The 5,696-nt window shown below is 42.2% G+C and overlaps 1 long non-coding RNA gene across 1 annotated transcript; it reads right to left on the bottom strand.

Annotated features, from left to right (window-relative positions):
* Nucleotides 1-284: 284 nt before the first annotated feature.
* LOC124280310 lies at nt 285-1,329 on the bottom strand. The gene is made up of 2 exons (XR_006899647.1): nt 1,230-1,329; nt 285-459 (listed from the first exon to the last, which is right to left on the bottom strand). It is a non-coding gene; the product is annotated as an uncharacterized LOC124280310 (long non-coding RNA).
* Nucleotides 1,330-5,696: the final 4,367 nt, after the last annotated feature.

Raw genomic sequence — 5,696 nt, 5'->3', positions numbered from 1 at the left:
TTAATAACATAAAGGGAGTGGAGTGAAGCAGACGTTACACCTCTTATAGAAGTATTCTAGCAACATCACTGTAGGGGACACCTGGAATGGACCTCGCACATTGTACCCATGTGGGGAATCAAACTCGGGTAATCGGCTTTAGTCACTAGGGTACCCCATAAGTGTATATCCCAGGATTGACTGGTCCACCCTCTTTTATATTCAGCCAGCCGTCATATAGCTGGAATACTGCTATACTGAAGACACATTATTATGACTGATTATGTGAAATGACAACTCGCGTATAGTTTAGAAGATTTATTTCTGAGGTATTAGAGACAGACTAGGCCGACTTGACACACACAGCCTTCAGGGCGTTGACACCGAATATTTGCGTGTTGCATTTACACTCGGTGTTGGCGTCGGGTTTGTAGACTTCTCCCTCCTTGATGATGTGATCGTTGTACTTGCAGTTCCTTCCTGCAACATCAACACAGACATATAATTATTGGTTTTCTGGACTCTACATGCATGGTCAAGACCATGGAATAGGCCCTACCGTTTTGGGGTAGGATAGGTTGACGAGGTTTACTTTTGTGTTGAGAATGACAAAACCCTGTTTGGGCACTGATGTCTCAAATGGCGTCGCGTAACTGTTATATAAACTGTGAACTGTAAATTGACGGATATAGCAAACTATCTTGTGGACAAGGTTACTCCAAATATTATATATGGAGCTTCTGTTATAACGGACTACAACCTTCAGCAACCGATGCTTTTTCGTAAAAGGGGTCTGGTGGTCAGGCTCACTGACTTCGCTGGCACATATCAGCATATCCCTGTTACATTGTTACATAGATTTGTGTTCATGCTATTGATTACTGTATGGTATGGTCCAGATTCGATTGTTTACACATCACCGCCATGTTGGATAATTTTGAATTCAACGTTTTTTAACATCTTTAAAAGCATGTGTGAGAAGTACAAATAATCACCGAAATTAATCTTGGCACCAATGTTTTTGTGTCATTTGAGGCCACATTCAGTAAAATCAGGATTCAGTATTCAACACTATTTGTAATACACTCTTGCATCACAGCTCATTGATGAAGTCAAGCAGGATCTAGAGACTGTCACTTCGATTTAACCCACGGACAGGAGTATGGCAATCAAGCAGGTTCTTGGTAATGTCACAAAGAACACATGATGGAAAACAGGTCCTTGACGAACACACACTCTATATTTCTTACCATTAGGACAATACTGGCAACACTGGCCATCCTTCCTGGTGGGATCCACACACATGACCATGGCACAGTCCACTATCATACAAGAGATGGCATTTCCCCCCTCCACACTTGCACGGCCGGCAGGGGGTTATTGCTAATGGTCTCGCCCGCATGATACGTTTTGTTACCAATGATGCAAAGGTCGTTATTGGTTGCAATGGAAGCAGCTTCACTGGTCAACAGTGGAAGGAAGCAGATGGATAGAAAAACAACATGGCTGAAATCTGTTGCCTGACTAACAACCAGCAAGAAAAGGATTGGCGACGTAGCCTAAATTAACGCAGATAAGATAAAGGAACGGCCTGAAGTGACATGTGGCTTGAAGGTGTTCACCATTCACTGCTGTCGTTTTATGTGCACCATGCTCAACATTACATTAAATAGACTTTTATTAAATGATAATTTTATATTTGAAAATATATCAAGCGATCATTGGATCTCATCACATCTCTTTGCAGTTTTCCTTTTAACTTTCCATACCATATGTATGAAGGATTAAACAGCCAGAATACATATTCTATATTTTCAGTGGATGACAGTTACAGAATTGACGAGCCTTTGCATCGGTTTGGGATGAGTACAACCATTGAGACAGAACACGCTACGATTATCATGAAGACGAGGCAATTTTATTGTTTTATAATAACTCCTACACTCAAAGATTCTATTTAAATATTTCAAAAAGCGTCCAACAACTCCAGTTCAGAAGTTGTTGAATCAAGATTACAACATTCAAAGCCCAAGCATAGTCTTAAAAAAGTTTCAATAATTGAAGGTCATTTCCGTATATAATGTATCAATGACAAGTATTGATGACCGATGTAATACACTACTTGACATGTGCTTAATGTTCGAGTGTTTTCACAGGTGGACAATTGGCTTTTCCTTTCTTTGATAGGCATTTTAGAAGTTGTAAAGATGAAGGAAAAGTTCTATGGATAGTCCACTTCTTTATTGCAACTCCGATATCAAGCAGGTGGCTTTTTCTTGCATGTGTTTGGCAACTGCACCTGCAGCTGCAATAACGGGAAGTGATGCAGATTCGGTGTAGAGCTAGGAATACGAATGTTCCGACCATTGTGAGGGAGAAGTGAGCGAGACGTTACATCTATACTCAGCAGCAAAACAAAAACGTCAGTACGAATTCAAAATTAGATAGGCGTCTATGCATGGAGTGCACCAATTGACCGATTGATGAAGGCCATTGGCACCTGGAACCAACCCTGAGAAAGGCCTGGCGCAATAAATCGGCCTTGATATGACATTATTCAGTCTCCCCCTGAATTTCATCCCAAAGATGGTCAACTGCGTTTAAATCAGGACTAAGGGCTGGCCACTGCATAATGTTGACACTGTTCTGCTGTAGGTAGTCCTGTGTAGCTCTGGGAGTATGGGTCCGGGCGTTATCATGCTGGGAAATGTTGTTCCGGTGACGTGCGAAATGTGGTATGACGTGGGGTCTTAGGGCTTGGTCGATGTAGCGGACCGCTGTGATGCCGCCTCCTCTTCCTGGACCAAGGTTCTGAAACACCACAGGACCCGCTCTCTTGTTCAGGCCTATTCCACCCTATACCATGATGCTTGCACCTCTTCATTAGTCTCTTTCCATAACACATTGGTCTGAGTAACGCTGGCCACGTCGTCGCCATGTTCGTGTTCTGCCATGTGCAGTTGATACGCAGTACCGACTCTCATCTGTGAACAGAAACAGTTCTCCATTGCCTGTATCGCCAGTGTTGGTGTTGTAGGGCAAACTGTAGACGTTCACGCCGATGACGAGGGGTGAGGATAGGTCCACAGTAAGGTCTACGGCAATGGAGGTTCCCGCTGTTAAGACGTCGGCGTACTGTATCAGTACTGATTGGTCTTCCGTGTGTTCCCACTGTCTGGCGTGCTGTTTCGGATGCCTGCATGAAGGGATTCTGTACATGCTGTCGCACAACATGGCGGTCTTATCGTCTTGTGGTGACCCTTGGTCTGCCAGTACGGGGGCGATCATTTGTGGTGTTGGTGGTCCGGAAACGTTACTGCAGCCCGTAGATGGTACGAACGTTGACCTGGAAGTGATTGGCAACGGCTTGTGCTGTGTGGCCAGCTTCAAGTCTTCCTTGCGCCACGTTCCTCTGAGCTGTCGTGAGAAGGAGCATCCTGCTGACGTTGTAATGTGAATGTTTCAACCAGGTTTGGGTGGTGCATTTTATAGGCCTGGTCCTTGTGAACAGCACGTGCAGCATGAGTTGCATGAAAAACATGGAGAATACCGTACCATCTCCGAGATCAGGTTGCGTTTTTGAGACCATTTCCTGGGTTCCATTCTGAGTTTGGGAAGGAATGTCTTTGCTCAGGTAAAGTTGGAGATGTTGTCAAAAATATACAATCAAAATATTAAATGAGTTTGCAAGTTTACAGTTATCCGTTTCTGCGAAGGAAAACTCCAAACTGATGTTTCTTTTGCTGCTTAGGATATAATAGGTCGTCTTATCTATAGGCATTTCTTGTTCCCATATTGTGGTCAGATAATCTGAATTCGGTGAAACCATTATGGTACTTAACAAACGATTGCGTCGCCTAACCTTTAAAGAATCTTGTAATTGAACAAAGGAACTTTTTACCGCGTATGAATATGCACATGTGAACGTAACAATATGAACTTCAAGCTAAATCATTGACACTTTTAAGTAAGCACTGGTACGTTGAACTCCAACGGTATTACAACAGGCGAATATACACAAATTGCAACACAAGAGCTGGTCAGTTCTAAATACACCGAGGGTATGAAATCTGGTATACGATGTCACGACGTGAAAGCGCCTGTTACATAACCAGCTTGTGGACAGATAGAGAGAATCGACGTTCATTGAACTTCTGTCAGGGCACCAACGCATCTTTACGAAGTCAAGTTCATGCTTTTGTCCCAGAGTAAAAGGAATATTAAGTTTATATATGACATCTAAATAGGCAACCTCCTCTTGGGAAGTCTTCCAGCCCAAATGACTAGCCAGAGTTATGAAGTATTTCTTTAAATAAATATACATACGATAGCTCAGATTTTACCTTTAAACATACACACTCTGATAAGCAGTTAAACTAATAGAAGCGCACTAGAAAGACCTTTCAAATGCGCTATAGATGTTAAGAATCCAACATTGCATAATGAATTTATGCGGAAAACATCTTCCGCCGATAGCACATTGGAGACGGAAATGACCAATATATACGGACATCTAAAGTACCTTGCGCAGCGGGCGTAAATGTGCATGTTATATTATCGTTGTATTAACTGAAAGTGCCTTTCAAATGCGTTATAGATATTAAGAATCGAAACATTGCATAATGAATTTATGCACAAAAACATCTTCCGCCGATAAAGTACATGGGACACGGAAAATGACCATTATACACGGACAACACTGGCAAAATTCTTTGCGCAGCGGCGTAAACGCATGCTGGCAAGCATCGTTAGAAGTACACTGGAAAGGCTCCTTCAAATACGTTATTATTGATATTAAGAATCCAACATTGCATATCGAATTTATGCGGAAAACATCTTCCGCCGATAAAGCACATGGCAATAATGGAAATTACCAACATACGCGAATAAGTCCTTTGCGCAGCGGCGTAAATGTGCATGTTATATCGTTAGAAGCGCACCGGAAAGGCCCTTCAAACGCGTTATAGATATTAAGAATCTAACATTGCAATAAAGGGCGCAAATGCGCTTGTTATGGCTATCGTTAGAGCGCATTCAGGAAAGACCTTTCAAATGCGCTTTATAGATGTTAAGAGAATCCAACATTGCCTAATGAATTTATGCACAAAACATCTTCCGCCGATATCATACTGAGCATCGGAAATGACCATTATATACGGACATCTAGCGTACCTTTGCGCAGCGGCGTAAATGCATGTTATACATCGTTAGAAGCGCACTGGAAAGGCCTTTCAAATGCGTTATTGATATTAAGAATCGAACATTGCATAACGAATTTATGCACAAAAAACATCTTCCGCCGATAGCACGTTGAGCACTGAAATGACCATTATACACGAACAACACTGGTACCTTTGCGCAGCGGCGTAAATGTGCATGTTATATTATCGTTAGAAGCGCACTGGAAAGGCCTTCAAATGCGTTATTGATATTAAGAATAGAACATTGCATAATGAATTTATATGCAAAAAACATCTTCCGCCGATAGCACATGGGACACGGAAATGACCATTATACGCGAACAAGACCTTTGCACAGCGGCGCAAATGCGCTTGTGCTACATCGTTAGAAGCGCACTGGAAAGGCCTTTCAAATAATGCTATTGATATTAAGAATCCAACATTGCATTACTGAATTTTATGCGGAAAACATCTTCCGCCGATATCACATTGGAGACGGAAATGACCAATATATACGGACATCTAAAGTACCTTTGC

Source organism: Haliotis rubra, unplaced genomic scaffold (genome assembly GCF_003918875.1).
Source record: "Haliotis rubra isolate DU_JTF1 unplaced genomic scaffold, ASM391887v1 Scf2648, whole genome shotgun sequence".
Classification (NCBI taxonomy): domain Eukaryota; kingdom Metazoa; phylum Mollusca; class Gastropoda; order Lepetellida; family Haliotidae; genus Haliotis; species Haliotis rubra.
The sequence above is the reverse complement of the archived record's forward strand: the minus strand, read 5'-3'. Positions and strand labels throughout refer to the sequence as shown.